We start from the raw sequence: 19,189 nt of genomic DNA, 5'->3' as shown, positions 1-19,189 counted from the left end.
AGAGACACAATTTTAACAAATCTTATCATATGATTGGGTCGTGTTGCCCCCAATATGTTATATTTGATTCAGAATGTGTTTTAAGTTAAAATTTACTCAAACTCTGAATGTTATTTGGGCCATAGATTATTCTCTTTCTCAAATAGAAAAAATTATCTACAATAAATAATTCTAATAAACAGCCTAACATTGCTTTATTTTTTAATCCAAAAGCCCAAGGTAGCTAATTGCAAAAGTAATTTGGATATTTTTCTTTATAAAAATGTATTTTATATTAATTTCAGAGTTTCTAAAAATTATTATAAGGACTCTCAAGGATTTAAACCAAACTTAATCTTTCTTTTTTCTTCTCCCAAAACCTAACTGACCGCCCTCAAGGAGAAAGTAGTGTGAAGTCTGTATTGTACATTCTAGGAAAAATTCATTATCTAAGAATTATGTCACATGCATATATCATGTGATAAGAAAGTATAAGTTGATAAGAAGTTCATATTTATCCTCAATATAATAGAATTATGGATTAGTCAGGGTTCTCTAAAGGGACAGGACTAATATGACAGATGTATATAGGAAAAGGGGTTTATTCAGAAGTATTGACTCATACTATCATAGGACGCAGTCCCACTATAGGCCGACTGCAAGCTGAGGGGTAAGGAAGCCAGTCCCAGTCCCAAAACCTCAAAAGCAAGGAAGCTGTCAGTGCAGCCTTCAGTCTGTGGCTGAAGGCCCAAGAACCTCTGGCTAACCACTGGTGTAAGCCCAAGAATCCAAAAGCTGAAGAACTCGGAGTCCTATGTTTGAGGGCAGGAAGCATCCAGCACAGGAGAAAGATGAAGGCTGGAAGACTCACCCAGTCAAGTCTCATTCCAATTTCTTCTGCCTGCTTTAGGCTAGCCACACTGGCCATTGACTAGATGATGCCCATCCAGATTGAGGGTGAGTCTGCCTCTCCTAGTTCACTGACTCAAATGTTAATCTCCTTTGCCAACACCCTCACAGATACACCCAGGAAGAATACTTTGCATCCTTCAATCCAGTCAAGTTGACAGCATTCACCATCACAAGTTATCTACATAATTCTGGTAGAAAAATAATCTCTAAGTGATTACATCAAAAATAGCAATGTATAATATAAATAAATAAGCATTCTCCCCACAGCTCAATGTCTCTGGAAACTTACTTTAGTGCATGACTAGTGTGTGACTTTAACAATTAAGGAAGAAACGAGTTTCATTCTGTTTTCAAACATTCTATTTTACGCATTCAAGTAACTGAACTGGTGCCTGACAACTGGAAATCATGTCACCTCTTTTTAATTGGATCAACTGATTCACACTGAAGGAAGTTGCCCCCTGACATCAATACTAAATTGCACTAAGTTTCACTGAGTTCTAAGCTGTGGCTACCATACACTGACAATTTTACCACCATGACGTCTTTTTCATAGCAGTCATGGCTTTTTGGGGATATGAGAGAAACCTCATGACTGGAAGGATCCTATAACATTTTATAAATCACCAATAATTCACCATTCTTCATGCTATGCTCAATTTATCTCCTGGATCCAAGAAATAGAATTTCATTAAAAATATGTAGGCTCCAATTCTACAGTACTTTCCATTTTCTCTCCAATAACAACAGAGTCACCGAGAGAGAAGAGAGATTTCTGCTCTTTTGTTTCTTTGTTTTTATCCACATGATTCGTTATTCTTTTTTTTTTTTCTTTTTTTTTAAACAGTCTCCCTCTATCGCCCAGGCTACAATGCAGTGGCGCAGTCTTGGCTCACTGCAACCTCCGCATCCCAGGTTCAAGCGATTCTCCTGCCTCAGCCTCCCGAGTAGCTGGGATTACAAGCATGTACCACGATGCCTGGCTAATTTTTGTATTTTTAGTACAGATGGTGTTTCACCATGTTGGACAGGTTAGTCTCCAACTCCTGACCTCAAGTGATCCACCCACCTCGACCTCCCAAAGTGCTAGGATTACAAGTGTGAGCCACTGCGCCTGGCCTGTTATCAAGGTTTAATATCCTAAGATTTACAGCACTATCAATATGCTCAGCATTAATTATCCAAATATCCAACCTGTCATTTTATCTGTTAGTGAGGATTTAGAGTTCCCATAAGAGAAATTTGAAAATAAGAAGGTTTTTTTTAAATTGGTGAATTTTGTTAAAACAAACACACACAACCAAATATGAAGAACAGTAGAAAAATCTGTAGGCAAAAGTATTCCCATTCAAGAGTGCTCTGTTTTGAGGAGATGTAGATTCTTAGCGGAGAATGAGAGAAGTAGATAGGGGATGACAACTTTGTTTCAATAACAAACTTTTATATAATCTATATTAATGCCAATAGCCTATGCAGCTAAAATATACAAGTACCCCTCTACACCTCCCAGGTGGCACAGTGAAGCCAGATAAGTCACTCTTCCTTCTCCGCCTTCTCCTCTTTTCACTCAAACCCAGTCCTATCCATTAATGAGTTTTAATGTGTTTTTCCTAATGCCTTTCCATTTGAAATACTTTCTTTGGAACTGTATCCAGATGCCTTTTGTCTAAACCTGACTTTGCCAACCCAATAGACTCATGTTTTTCTTGCGATTCCCAGAACACCAGGCTCTACTAACACATTTCATTTCAGTCGTGCCTTCCCTCATACTAGCTATGCTGGATTCCTCCATTCTATGCTTTCTGTGCTTTTATTATTTTATCTTCATTCTTAAAAAGAATGTTTTGTATTTCATTTTATCAGAATCTTGTAATTTCATAATTTTTTTTTAGTAGCAAATGGAGTCTACACCAAGATAGTCTCTCTCAGGTTTTCTATAAACTCTAAGGACATATTTGAAGAGTGAAATTCTAGGAAAGGAAAGAGATGGTTGTTAAGATAGTTGGATGAGACAAATATTGGGGCAGAGGAGGTTTATTGGAAATGTCTATGTAGCAGTTCCCATTGTCTAACAAATAAGAGATGTGCAGACACACCCTTGGGCCACCTTGCAAGGGAAGTCTTTGCAATTAGAAGTTTACAATAGGAAGCCAATAAAAAAGCAATTTATTCCACATAAATTGAATTTCACTTCTGTTGATACACTAAAATACCAAATTTTAGTGTACCATTGACAAAAGCAACTAAGACCACAGTTAGAGAGAAGTCCACAATCAAACAGATTGCAAATAACCTACTCAAGCAAGATTCTTTTATAAGCTTGTTATTTTATTCAGCGTATATGCTCGTAGTTTGTATATTTTAATCTAAATGTAACTTTTTGATATCACACATCCTAATAGAGTCACTTTGTTTCCATAATTTCAAATACTTTAAATTTTAATTTCAAGGAGAAAATACTTTTTCAATATTCATCAGGTTTCCGTTTTCATTATTCATTAAATAATAAAATGATCATCTTTATAGATGCAAACTTGCCTTTATCCAGTGCATGCAGAAGGAGCAAAGGGAAAATGAAAGAGTATCAGAAACTGTGCAGATGTTTTCTTGACCAGAATGTTAATATGTTAGTGTTTCCAAATGCTACATTGTCAGAAAGAAAAAAATGGCACTGTATTTCAAGAGGCTGAAACACAATATGGAGTACACAGCCAGCCAAAGGGAGAAAGTAAAGAATTATGATTAGGAGATTTTACATAGGAGTACAAGTAGCCTGTTATGGAAAGAGATTGCATGGCTTCTGGTATTTGATTTTAGGCTGGGTTAGTTTGGGAATGAATACTAAAGGTGTGCTGGATATTTTTCAGAATTTTACCCACCACAGTAACAAAACCATATAACATTTATCAGTTCCCAGTATCTGCTAAGAACAGAAAATTATATCTTGTTCATGTGACCAAAATAATAGAAAGTACAGAGCAACTCAGAATTGTTTAATCTATAATGAAAAAAAAAAAAGGCTATGGGAGGTGTTACCACATCCAAATTGAATCTATTTTTCTCCCAAGGTGTCCTCTGTAGCTCTGATCTTTAGGATTATACTCCAAAACTGGATATGCTGGAAGAAGTCTTGAGTTTTTCACTTATAGAATGATACATATTGAGTTGGCAAATTCCACTTAGTCTATCTTCTAAGTCATTGTTGACATGACCTGCCATGTTTTCAATGCCATTACTTTTGTTCAAATCCATTTCTTTTATTCTTTTTGAGATGGATTCTTGCTCTGTCACCCAGGCTGGAGTGCAATGGCATGATCTCGGCTCACTGCAACCTCTGCCTCCCAGGTTCAAGCCATTCTGCTGCCTCAACCTCCCAAGTAGCTGGGATTACAGATGCCTGCCACCATGCCCAGATAATTTTTTTATTTTTAGTAGAGATGGGGTTTTGCCGTGTTGGCCAGGCTGGTCTTGAACTCCTGACCTTAGGTGATCCACCCACCTTACCCTCCCAAAGTGCTGGGATTACAGGCATGAGCCACCGCGCCCAGACTTCAAGTCCATTTCTTGTTGTATCCTCCCTGTCTTTTATCAATTTGTTACTCTGGCCTCATATTCATACCGTGCCATGCTTATCTCCATTTCCATCTCACGTTGTCTCACAATCTCAAGGTCTCGCTTTCTGTCATTGTCTCTCTCTCTCTTTCTGTCTCTTTCTCACACACACACACACACTCAAAAATATGAATAAGTAACAAGGACTCAGTTTTTTTCTTACAAGATATTAATCACTCCCTCATACCTTCCTACCATGTTTAACTTTTGTTCCAAACTATTTTTTAAATTCAAACTTACTTTCTACAATAAAAGTTGTATTGAAGTTTACAGTTTGTTCAGGTTTTAGAGATGTTTGCAGCCCTTTGATTACCACCACCACCAAGATAGAGATTTTTTTACATCATCCTCGTAAGTTCCCTTCTGCTCCTATATGTTCTCTCCTCCCATCATCCCGACCCTTGGTGACTACTGATTAGATTTCCATCCGCATAGGTGTTTTATTTTTAATTTTCTAGGACACCACATAAATTGGATCATACATGATACAGTTTTTGTGTCTTTCTTCTGTCACTTAGCTTGACGATTTTGAGGTTTAGACATATCCTGTGCTTCTATCAGAGCTTCATGCTTCCTATTGTTCAGTAGTGAGTGTTCCATTGTATGAGTGGGCCACACATTGTCTGTCTGTTCACTACTTAATAGGAGTAGGGGTTGTTTCCACTTTTGGACAATTTTGAATAAAGCTGTTGTAAACATCTGTGTACAGATGCTTGCAAGGACATATATTTCATTCCTATAAGATAATTACCTAAACGCCCATCAGGCTGAGTAATGTGATTAGTAAGTAGTTAGCATTGTGACAAACTGTCATAATGTCTTACACAGTCACTGGACAATTCCGTATTCTCACCAGCAATTCATGGGAGTTCTATGGCTGGACAGTATCATCACAATTTTGTGATATCTCCTCCTCATCCTCCTCTTTTTCTTTTATTGCCATTTCAGTAGGTGCATAGCAGGATCTCATTATCTCATTATGGTTTTTATTTGCATTTCACTGAAAAGTAATGATGTTAAACATCTTTTCATATGCTTGTTTGGCATTTATATATATTCTTTGGTAATGTATCTTTTAGGGATTTTTTCTATTTTTCAAAGTAGGTTGTCTGTCTCATTATTATTGTGTTTGAAGTGCTATTTATATTGGTATGGTTTGGCTGTGTCCCCACCCAAATTTCACCTTGAATTGTAGCTCCCATAATTCCCACATTTTGTGGGAGGGACGCTGTGAGAGGTAATTGAATAATGGGGAGAGTCTTTCCTGTGCTATTCTCATGAAGGTGAATGAGTCTCAGGAGATCTGATAGTTTTGTAAAGGGGAGTTCCTCCAAAGAAGTTCTCTTGCCTGCCACCATGTAGGATGTGACTTTGTCCCTCACTTGCCTTCCACTTGGTGAGGCCTCCCCAGCTATGTGGAACTGTAAGTCCATTAAACCTCTTTTTCTTTATAAATTACCCCATCTCGGGTATCTTTATGTGATACCCTGGGCCAGCAATATGCAGTAGGATACTCTTACATAGCATATTCAACGTTTTCTAATAAAACAGGCTTTGTGTTAAATGATTTTGCCCAACTGTTGGCAAATGTAAGTGTTCTGACCATGTGTAAGGTAGTCTAGTCTCAGCAATGATGCTCAGTAGGCTAGATGTATTAAATGTATTTTTGACTTATAATATTTTCAACTTACAATGGGTTTATCAGGAAGCCACCCCCTTGTAGGTCAAGAAGCATGTGTGTTTTCTTCTATGGTGCTGAGTGAGCTGCTGTTTGTTTTCTACTCTTTCTCTGAAGCAGTACCAATGTGTCAATCTGCTTTGTTTTCTGTTCTCTTCAAGAAACCACCATTGAATTTATTACTAGTACTTTCCTGCCCCTGAGACTGTTAAGCAGAAGTAGTCTACACCAATTCTCCCTACTCTTTGCAGTCCTCATGACAAACAAATGAAGCTCACTGTCAGTAGTGATTTGGGGGCTAATTGGACAATTCATGAGTGAGTTACAAACAAAGGTAACTTGAAAAGATTATAGAGTTATATGATGCTTGTCTGCAACTTTGACTTTCCTATCAAAATAGTAAGTAGAAAATAATGGAAGTTTCAATAATTCTCTTGCATTTCTGATGGTGAGATTCACCAAATTCCCTAAAACCACACTCAACCATTTTCATAGACAAACATCACTTTTTTGTGAGATAATTTGTGATTCTAACTTCTTTCTTTTTACAGATCGTATCCAGAAAGCTGAATAAAATACGTTTTTGGCCTCAGTAGGCCAAGTCACATTTCTGAAGTGTTAACAAATTAGTGATACCCATTTAATGGAAATTGTTTCTCATCATTAACCAGTCACTTTTGGTTACACTTCCAGGTATCAATAGGTCACAGAGGTGGAAAGCATATGTTGAAAATAATGAGAACAGGTGAGAAGAGGAGGGATTTCTGACTTTGGCATGTAACTAGTTGATATGTTGAATCTGTCTCTGTCAAACTATTAGAGGACAAAATTCATTCAGTCTTATGTGGAATATCTTTCTAACAGAATACTCATTTTACGGAATAGGAAATCAATTTAAGTGTTATCACTTCCTCTCATCTAGATCATTCCACAAACTACTTTGAAAATTTTTTATGTTCCCAAAGGCTTTAGGCAGCTTCTGCAGCAACCGTTGATGAATTTTCAAATCAGAGGAAAATAAGAGATAAAGAAATCTACACATACATTTTTTTTCTTGATATTCTTACAATGTGGTGAGCAAAAAAGATGACTATGGAGCAGCAAAGGAATAAGAACAAGTAAATAAATGTCAGAATAATTAGGAATAAAACAGCTTAAAAGCAACCCATGGAAAAAACTGGTAATTATACTTTGAATTTTTAAAGGCATTTTTACATAGAAAATTATATATTATGTTATGTAAATATATGCAAGATATTACATAGGGGAAATACAGCTTCATGGGTCAATATTTTTAAAATATTTTTCTTCAAGTGGTCAGTGCTAATTTATATCATTTACATGGTACATTTTCATAACAAAGTTGAGAGCTGATAATGCAGTTTTCCTTTTCTCCTATAATACAAGCAAGGAAGCTTTTAGAATTATTCTTTCCTTTTCTTTCAAGTTCTATAGAAAGTTTTACAGAACAACAACAACAAAAAGCCCTCTTAACTACCAGCAAAACTGACTTTCCTCTGCATTTAGTTACTTTTCTCTGTCTGCATGGCAGTAATTTAGAAGTAGAAAAATATTTTTGGCTCAACACTAAGTATTACTTGGAAATGTTTACCTCATACCCATCAATCCATAAAGTACTTTGAAAAGGGATGCTTTATGTCTTAAAACAGAACTACTATATAATAATTTGTGAAATGAAATAAATCACTGGGTGACCAGCCTTCTCTTTTGTATTCAAAGAGAACCTGAATCGCACTTCATCAGTTACGGTAGTGCAGCCACTATTCTACCTCAAGTTAAATGAGAGCTAAACTTCAATTTCTTTCCCTCAGCCTCTTATAATGTTATCAGTAATTTGAGTGTTGCTTTAAAAACAGGAGATGTTTAAAAAGTTAGTCATAATGGAAAAAAGAATGTAGCTAGTGTTTTCAGCATTTTTATTGGTGGCCCACACTTGAATTTAACATTAAATTCTCCATTAAGAACCTTTATAAAAATCTTTCAGTAATGGCTCTCCTATGTAGGCTTAAAAGTATTTATTCATGAAAAATATTGTAGTACAATATGGTAAAAGTACCTGTACCCACCATAATAGGCCACTGAGTGTCTGCCCTGTCATTGCTGGCTTTCGTGGTTGCTCTATTCACCTCCCAGTGCTTTTTAAAAAGTTTTATTCCTAGGATTATTTTGAGATGTTAGAAAGCATATAATTTTCAATATGTTTAGACATTAGGACTAAAGAGAGCTTTAATTATGGTGGCAAAGCTTCTTGTTTATGTGTTTATGTTAATGTGAAACTGATAAAATATATCCACACAAATATTTTCAATGTCAAAATTTTTCTAGAATATATGAAGTTAAAAGTAAACAGAAATCTATAGATCTTATTCATGTTAGCTTCAGGGAATAGATATAAATCTTACTGCCATGAGGAAACTTAAATAAAACAGCTCACATTTCTGTATACCCAGAAAAAAAATCTAAGTTTTTAAGTCTAGTAAAAGTAACACTTAGCACAGATTATATCATATAGCAATCTAATACATAACAAATTATGTATGATTAAGCATTTTTGAAAACTACCTCCTTCAGCTTTCTATAAGTTAGGATAATACAGTAGGTTAAAAATCTTACTTAGAAACAATTTGTAAATTTACAGATTAAATATCCAATAAATACATGTAGAATAAAATAAGTGAAAATTATAAAATTATATGATTTTGGTTTCCATTGATAATTATATGCCATACTTATTTCCAAAGGAGGCACTTGATATTTTTAAAAATTTTATGGTGAAAAGAAAAATGTGTTCTTGTACCATTTAAGTGCATTTTATAGGAAGAAAATAAAGAACACCATGGGAGTTAACATGTGGTAATCAAATATGTTCATCCCTATTTGTAATGTTAATTTACATTTAAAAGATGGATGGGGCCGGGCGCAGTGGCTCACGCCTGTAATCCCAGCACTTTGGGAGGCCGAGGTGGGCAGATCACAAGGTCAGGAGTTCGAGACCAGCCTGACAAACATGGTGAAACCCTGTCTCTACTAAAAATACAAAAATTAGCAGAGTGTGGTGGCATTTGCCCATAATCCCAGCTACTCAGGAGGCTGAGGCAGGAGAATCACTTGTACCCAGGAGTTGGAGGTTGCAGTGAGCTGAGATCATACCACTGTACTCCAGCCTGCGAGACTCAGTCTCAAAAAACAAAAAAAAAAGTGGATGACTCATACTCTCTCTCTCTCTCCTTCCCTCACCACTACACACACACACACACACACACACACACACACACACCCCACACCTTCTGATTTTACAAAAAAACAGTGATGCTTAGAAAAATTTCATGTATCTTGTACAGTTAATTACTGGGAGAGAAAGTACTAGAATCTAGGTCCCCATACCTTTCTTAGGAAAAAAGGTTATAATTTGAACTGAATTTCCACATTCCTCTAGATAACCTTGCAAATGAATACAGCAAGGTCTCAGCCTTGTTTTCCTCTGTTCTGACAAATATTTAAGGTCCAAGCTTATGTATCCTCTCCAGGCTCTTAACCCATAGGATCTCATCCCATCCAACATTTCACCCTTTCCAACTTCCCAAACTTTTCTACTTTCTGAAGTCATGCTCTGATATCAGCAAATCACTGTTGTGTTTAGCTTGGAAGGGTCCCTTATGTTTTTCATTTAACTGAACCTTGTTTTCCACAGCTTTCGTGACTGATTTTGTTGCCCTTTGCAAGAAATGTTTTTTGAATCATTTGGTTTGGTTTGCTTTTTCCTTCCAAGGTACCCTAAAGCACAGGTTTGCTGGTGGGCTAGGTATTATCTTACTCCCCCACTGCGGCTGCTGCTTCCAAATTTTATCACTTTTCCTTCAAACACCTTTTGTTGTGATCACTTAAAGTATCTTCAGGCTAATTCTACTCTATTGTAAGTTTTCAGAAACAAGCCAAATAGATTTCCCTGCACTGCTACTAGCATTCATGCTTAATGACAGATGGATGCAAGCAATTCACCTGAAACTCTTGCCTGTGATTTGAAATTTGAAATTTTCCTCTTAGTAATCTTTGACTTTATCACCCTCTTATCTCTTAACATATAGAATCAGATCCTAGATTTTGACACCATTCATTATTTCACCATCCCCAACATTTCAATTTTAAATAGGCTACTCTGCATATGGTTCCAGTTTATTTACTTTTTCTAGTGAGACCATCTCTGGGTTTTATTTATTTGTTTGTTTGTTTGTTTGTTTTTGGGACAGAGTCTCACTCTGTCAGTCAGGTGGCTGGAGGTAGAGTGGCACCATCACCACTCACCACAACCTCTGCCTCTTGGGCTCAAGTGATTTTCCCATCTCAGCTTCCCAGATAGCGAGGACTACCAGTATGAGCCTTGGCGAGCTGCCCTAGTGAGACCATCTTAATAAACATTTGATTCATTTGAGTCCTCTATTGGCCAAAACAATTTTCTCTAACCATCTCAAAATCTTCATAGATTTATGAAGTCTTCCCTCTCTAACTACCTTATTTAAAGTAAGGTAGTCATTATCAAAGTCAAAGTAACTGTCACTATTGAGTACAATTATCCCTTGAAACTTTATTTATAATATTCTTTATTAGTTGAAAATATGTCATACAATTATTTGTTTATTCAGTGCTGCCTCTGGTTACTTTGATGCAAGCTCTCTGAAGACAGAGATTTTTCTCTCGTTTCCCATTCCAGCCCCAGGGTTTGGCAAACAGGAGGCTATGTATTATTTATTCAATTACATATATAATTAAATAAATAAATGAATGAACCAGTTGTCATTTCCACTCTACTGTATGTATTAAGATTTTGATACTATTCTACATTTATATTTTAGTTATACTTAAAATATTACATTACTGTTTTAATTATGGTTTAGTATATTACACGTACATAATTATTTTGGAACAACGTGTAGTTTATTTTGCTCTTAAACTTGATATTTTGTAATAATAATTTCCTTAATTATTATTTATCAACAATACTCAAGTAAGTTAAAGATATTATAAGCATAGAAGCTAATATTGAAATTAAACATTATTCTTTGAAATTGCATCATATTCTCTTTAATACATTTTGCTAATGCAAATTATGTACTCTGAAAAATTAAACACATTTAATCTTGTCAGGCTAAGTAAGAGGCTAATAAATGTAGTATGTAACATTTATTTTTATGACCTCATTGCTTTTCCTGAAGTATACATTTATACATATTTCTTTATAGGGTTACATATGCGATGTTACACAGGGTAAACTTAATGGGTGATTCAAGCGATTTTTAAAGTTTTTCTTTTTTTTAATCTAAGTGAATTTCACTTACTGTGCAAGTTTCCTGTAAATCTAGCCTCCATATACATGCAATTCTATTTTTTTCTGAATTATAACAATTACGAGGCCAAGGATTTGGCAAAGCTTAAAGACAGATTGCTGTTTGCCTTATAAATTCAAATTTCCTTGAAGTAAAATGTGCTTGCTTTACATGAAAAATAAAGACATAGCCCAAACTATTTGGATAGGATAATGTTGTACAGATACAAGAAATTATTAAATAATAACTCTTGGAGTTACATTTATAATAATATTGTACATAAATACAACCAGTTTAGTGAGGTTATTTATATGGAGAACATTTATTCCATTTCAAATCTTTCTTATATCCTACAATAGTGAATGTAATTGTATAGGTGTTATTATACAGGAAACATTGTTTATAGTTTCTATGCGGTCATCATATTCTTTAGGTAACTCTCCTTATTTAGCATCGTAGTGTCTCCTACTCTTTTATATACTCTTTAATTCCTGTAGATAATATCAACGTATCTACTTTCATATTGAGAATGAGTTAATTGTCTTTTCCTGTACTCCTGTGCTAGCCCATGTTCTATGGCACGATACATTTCACAACCAAATATTTACTTCAGGTATTTAATCTAATCAAGACAAAAGAGTTTAATTTCTAAGTGAATTCTGCCAACCTCCTAGACTTCCTCAGTAATCCTCTTCCATTATTTCAAAACTATAGTAATAGGCTATAATGATATGTACTAGAAGTTGAAATGAAATAACAGGAATAATAATCATAATAAAATTTATTTAATTTTTTTGTATTGCTGAATTTGTTCCAGGTATGTTGTTCCTCTCAGCTTATTTAATATTATCAAATATTACTGGTTAAAATATAATTTCAATTCTCTAGATAGAATGTCCAGTCACAGAGAAAGTCTAGCTCCACATATCTCGTAATGCTTATGCTATACTGCCCCTTTCCATGTAGAAGCCGTGAGCTTGATTTAGTGGTACATTGGTACAGTGTTACAGTGAGAGTTAGGGGATGGTGCAATATTATTGATGCTTTTAATAGGGAGATAAAATGAAAAAAAAAGTAAAACTGTGGAGAAATAAGACACAGAATGTAAATGGGAAAATAGTAGAAACTATGTGCGTATGAAATAATCCAGGTTTAAAGTTTTTCTTTCAAATGTAACTTAAGCATTCATTGAGTATTTGTAAAATATTCCAAAAAGTAAATATCTGGAGAAATAGTTATACTGTTTATAATTCCTATAGCATCTGCTTTTTAAAATCACAGAACACATTATTTTAAAGAAAATATACATTTAAAGCAATAACATTCTCAATAAATAATGCCCATTATATTCCTGTAGTATGAAAATTTTTTTTTATCAATAGCTGCCTTCTTTTCAATCAGGATCCCAAAACACAAGTTTTTATTCTACATTGTTATTTTCTTTTTCTTTATTTTATTTTATTTTTTACTGTACTGCAAATATACATGGAGACACATACCTGCACACACACACACAGACACACACGCACACAAAAAAACTCAACTCGGTGAATTATGTCAATTGTCTTTGTACTATGTAGAACAGCTTTGTACTGGAAGGAACCCAATCCTGATGGCATCTTTTCATATTATTAAGTCCCTGCCATATTATATTGCAATAGATCTATTGACATATTAATCTGCCACGCTGAGTTTTTGAAAACAAGAGGAATGAAAAAAATAAATTTACCGATAGCCAAATTAGTATTATAAGGACAACAGACATCTCATTTTATTTTCTTCTGCATAAGCTCATCCAATTTTAACTTTACATGGTTTCCTGAGTTAAGAACTAACCATCCTAGTTTTAGTCAATATACCACATTCTAGTGTTCTACCTAAAAAATTTCACCATAATATTCCCTCCCCCAGTTGAGAGCTCACATGTGAAACATACTCATCCCCAAGAAGCCTGTCTATTCATCTCTTGAGAGGTAATAGCTTCCATGTTGAATTTTCAGGAAATGCCCATAGAGGCACTCTCCAAGTGACTTGGCATCTATTTCTTATGGTCACTTCAGTTATATAGCAGGTTACCCTAGCAAAACAACAGAGTCACACAGGCTCTTCTCTCATTTATTTTAACTTGGTATATAGTGCTGTACTCACAAAAGGTACAAATAATTTTAATGATAATGACAACATGTATTGTTTTTCTAAGCACAAATCGAGTATTTGAGAGTTGAGTATGATAACTTTTTTGCCCCTTCCATTCTTCCCCATGCAGTGTTACATTTAAATTCAGTGACTATTTTACAATTTAGTAAGTAAAATTGCTCTGAGCTTTAATTCTCTTGTTCAGTATCTATTGATTTTATATTTATTTGTTTTGAGATTAAACACAACCAGAGGACAGATGACTTTCCTTAGAAGCCTTTGGACTGAAGTATTATTATTTTAAAATACGTAAATAATTTTCAACTTGTCTTGGTTTGCAAATGTTTATAAAATATTATTTTATACAGCAGTGCACACTTGAGACTTTTCAGCTTCACAAAGGATCAAAAATCCAAATTTGTTTTCATTATCAACTCTCAAAAGAAATAAATGTCATCAATGTACTTAACATTAAAAACTACCCAATCTTAACTGTCTTTTAAGTGAAATCAGAGCATATGGTAAATCCTACCTCCTATTTTTTCTGCTGTATATTTAAAATGTTGGTAAATTAAAAGAATTATCTAAAATGTTTTAATCAATGTTTCTGCATTATATTTTGTTTAAATAATATTTGTTGAGGCAAAAACAGTTAGTGTTAAAATGCATTAATAGAATCTAACACTTAAATATATTAATTCAAAAGTACCACAGATGATAAATACTAGTTTGTGCATATGTCAAGGGACATTGAAAGTTAAACAATTAAAATATAAATAGGAAGAAAAGACATAAATTTCAAAATATTTATTTCTATGGTAATAAATTAAAAGGAAGACAGTGAAATTTTATCTCAATATGGCATATTATTTAATTTTCAATGTGGTTATCATCTTTTGAAGTGCTATTGATTATAGATTTGTTAAATTCAGCATTGTTGTTTAGTATGTGTATTTCCACAATTCAGTGTGTTTTTTAAAATGATTTTTTTCTTCACTTTCTCTTTCAGAACCACAAGAAATATATCTGAAATGCAATTCAAGGCTAATGTAACAACAAGGTTACAAATCTAAACATATACATCAGAACAGAAAAGTTACAGTTCTCATGGTAACATTATATCATCAGCATTATACTGCCTGCACAATAAAATATGTATTTAGAAACCTAACTGGTAATTTAAAATACCACATGTTATATATATTAAATGAGGATAAGTTGACATTCCTAGGAGAGCCTTAGTTTATCAAGTTTTGTTTATGCATGTCTTAAATTAATAACATTTTACTATTAGAAGCTTCCAATCTACAGTTATAGTCACCAAATTCTTTTTCCCCTTCCTATCTGTTCATGGATTCACCACTGTAAAACTGAGTACAAAGGATTGGAAATGTGTTGAGATGATTGGTTTTATACATTATAATATTAGCCTCAGCATTTTTTCTAGGATATTGCTCTACTATTACCATATTTTATGATAGTATGGTAACTCTACATCTGTTAAAACAACAACAACAAATTAGATGGGAAGCCATACCACTAGTGTATCAAGATGTAAAGCTTCCATTCTTGAATTCTAAGTAAAACATTTATGAACTTATTTAAATAATAATGAGGTGGAATCCTCACAGTGCCATTATTTAAGAATTATTCCACATATGTAATACTAGAGGGACTCCTCATTTTAGGAGACCTAAGTTTCCAGCTGAGAACCAGATTCTATGTCACACAGACCAATCTGGTTATTCAACTGCAGGAACACATTGACATAGATGCATCTAGCTTTTGATTTATAAAAGTGTTTGTTACACAAAACCTTTTTATATGCAACTTTACATGCAAGTAGGTATATAAACATATACACATGTACTATACAATTAATATTTCAATACTTAGGTGATTTTTCCAAATCTTATGATATCAGAATTAATTTATGATATCATTTCTAAAATACAGGTAGTAAATTTATAGTCTCACTCACATAAATCTGCATATGTAAACTAAGTTAAATTTGTAGAGAAATGTTATTTTTTGAGAGCTTTGACTTAGAAATATTTTCATTTTTAGGTTCTGAAGATGTTTTGAGTGCTCAATGAGGTGCATGATATTGGAGATAATAAAAGTCACTTTTTTTTATGGGATTAGGATTGAAACTCTTGGCTATTTTATTTTCTGGCCAACTTCAGTTATAGCCGACATAAATATGCCTACTGTTTTGTGTTCCTCGTTTTCCTTCTCTACAATGAATGATCAGGGCATAAAAGGTTATATGTATTCACTTAAAAATATAATGCATACCATATGATTGGAGAAGGCCAAAAAATAGGATGCTCTTTTTATATGTCTCAGCTGCATTTTTTGGAAATACTCAAATATGCAAGAGCTGCCAGGTGTGGTGGCTCCCACCTGTAATTTCAACACTTTTGAAGTCTGTGGCAAGAGGACCACTTCAGCCCTTCAGCCCATGAATTCAAGGCTGCTGTGTGAACTATAATAGAGACACTGCACTCCAGCCAGGGGGACATACTGAGACCCTGATTCAAGGCTGCTGTGTGAGCTATAATAGAGACACTGCACTCCAGCCAGGTCCAGACATACTGAGACCCTGATTCAAGGCTGCTGTGAGCTATGATAGAGACACTGCACTCCAGTCAGAGTGATAGAGTGAGACCCTGTTTCTAAAAATGTGTGTGTGTGTGTGTGTGTGTGTGTGTGTGTATATATATATAAATATATGTGTATATATGTATATATATGTGTGTATATATATATACACACACCACACACTTGTGTGTATATACATACACACACAAATGAGCATTTATTAAATACCATTGCTGTCTTTGAACATTACTCATGATTCTGAATGAGGGCAGAAATACAAAAGAAACAATCCAGTCTTTAGACGATATTTTATTTGGAAATTAAATTGTATAAATTACTGATTGAAAGTTAAATAAATTAGCAAAAACCAAACTGGCTCTTTCTTCATCAAAAAAATTTAGAACAGTAAATATCCCAGTATCTGTGAAGCATTTGTGCAGTGTCAGTGTGTCGTAAGTTACTGAAAAGCCATGTACCCCATGTGTACTTAGTAAATCCTGCTGTGTTAAAGTATTTTCTATAAAGATAATTAAGTACTGTTGTAAAATTTGACACACTGCTATATAAATGGATTGCTGTGTAAAAAAGATGCTCTTTAAAATGTTCAGAACTTGGTAAAGATCTTTATAATTCTCTACACCACTGAACTTCTTAGATATTAAGTTTTGATGCCACCGTGAAAACATTAGTGTAAGAGAGGCTTCTGTGACAACTATGCTCACATTTTAAATGGAGTATTAGTTTATTGATGCTGCTGTAATAAGTTACCACACATTTAGTGATTTAGAACAATGAAAATGTATTATAATTTAGAAAATAGTCAGAAATCTCTAATAGGTTGGCAGGACTGAGTTCCTTCTGAAATTCTATAGGACAATCTTCTTCCTTTCCTTTTCCAGCTTCTAGAGGTTTCCTGCATTCCTTGGCTACGGGTCCCTTCTTCCATTCTAAAGACTAGCAGTTGTGGCGACATCATATCTGACTATCTTTTTCTGTGACCTGTTCCCATCTTCCAGTCTCCTTCTCTCCATCTGCTTCCATCATCATGTTGCCTTTTTTGACTCTCACTCTCTTGCCTCCTTCTCAGAAGGATACTTGTGATTACACAGAACTCACCCAGATAATCTAGAATAATATTCCCTTCTCATAATCCTTCATATACTGGCAAAGCAAAATAGCATATTCACAGGACCCGGAGATTATATTGGGTAATGTATTCACATATTCTGGGAATTAGGATGTGGATATTTTGGGAGAACTACTAATTCAGCCTGCCACAGATAGAAAATAGTGTTAAAAAATAAAGCTCAAAAAGAAGGGCAAAGGAGATGGATTAATATTGGGTGTCTATTTGGTGGAATTCTTCATCTTACTAATGGTATTCTTATTTCTAAATTGAAAATTATGAATTAAAGAATTAGAAGTAAGGTACACTGAAGAAGTTCCTCAATCTTGGCAAATCCATGTAAATCTAAGAGGATTAACTGAGCAGAAATTATGACTTACTGTGAATATCATTAAAATACAAAATTAATGTTTTTGGAAATCTCTTAATTTTGGCCGTCTTCTCACAGAACTAAATGATTATTTTCAAAAGAAAAAAATATAAAATAATGATTCTCATGTAAATATAAAATGAACATGTATTAAAGATTTGAATTAACTCGTTATTAGTGAGGAAACTGGAAGATTGTTGTCCAACTCAATTGAGAACTCAAAGAACCACAAATTTATATGAAGTAAAAGAACATTAAATAAATTATAAAAGAGTGTGGAGCTAGTTTTGTAAACTGAATAGGAGAAAGTCAATTGAACATCCACTAGAAAGAATATATTTGCCTATCTATAAGCAATAATTATGCGCATTGCTCTTAGTTACAATTTACAGAACTGTTATAATAGCTCAAAGCCAATAAAAATTGAGAATCAGATGATTTGGATGGGTGTGCTTTAAGCAATAAATGGTTTTTCATTATAGACAATGTATTCTTTTATTTCTTATTTTTCTCTATTCCAAATTTCCTTATCAAACCAAATTTCATTTTACCTCTTTTTGTAGATTCGTGTATAGTAAAACTCTGTTAGCAGCATCTAATTTCTTCTTTACTCCTAGCATCATCAAAATTGATACGGGTGCATCATTATTATTTTTAGGTAGACAACTTCATAGTTAAAAAGAATTGGTAAACTCATACTTCTGTTAGAAAGAAAATTTGCTTTATACTATAATTAAGAAGTTTGGCAATTGCTTAGCTTGCCTTGTCTGTTTTGGCCATAAAAATAGTTTAGGGAATAAATAACAAATAATAATAATTTGCTTCCCTATTTTCATATAGAGAAACAAATCATTCTAAAGAAGACATGTTCTAATAATGCTCATGCTTTAATAAATATGATAATGACAAGCATACTTTTCCCTCAGTTTCCAGAAGAAAGAATATGTCTCTGGGCCTCTCCGGAGAGACAATGAGAGGTGAGACTATGTCTGTACTCTTCGCTGCTAGAACCCACACATAGAGAAACAGTTGTTGAAGCTGCTCAACAAGTATTTGTCGAATGGAGAAAATTTCTGGACACTGGTATTTTATTTTAAGAAATCTATATCAATGTCACTTTAGATTGTTCAAAACTAATTTAGGATTCTTTATGATGGAATCATAATAACATATTCCACAGTAGACTGTAATTTGGGTTTTACACAGTTTTAAGCAGTTTATTAGTTTACTATTGCTGTATATAAAACAAATTACCACAAATTTAGCAGTTTAAAACAACAGCTGCTTATTGGCTCATAGTTTGGGAGGTCGGAAATTTGGAAAGTTGATGTGTTTTCTGCTCACGTACTCACAAGGCTGAAATCGGGTGTTGACCTGCTGCATTCTCAGCTGCAGCACAAAGTCCTCCTCCGAGTGGATTAAGATTAGTG

Source organism: Pongo pygmaeus, chromosome 3, assembly GCF_028885625.2.
Source record: "Pongo pygmaeus isolate AG05252 chromosome 3, NHGRI_mPonPyg2-v2.0_pri, whole genome shotgun sequence".
Lineage (NCBI taxonomy): Eukaryota > Metazoa > Chordata > Mammalia > Primates > Hominidae > Pongo > Pongo pygmaeus.
Note: the sequence above shows the minus strand (reverse complement) of the source record.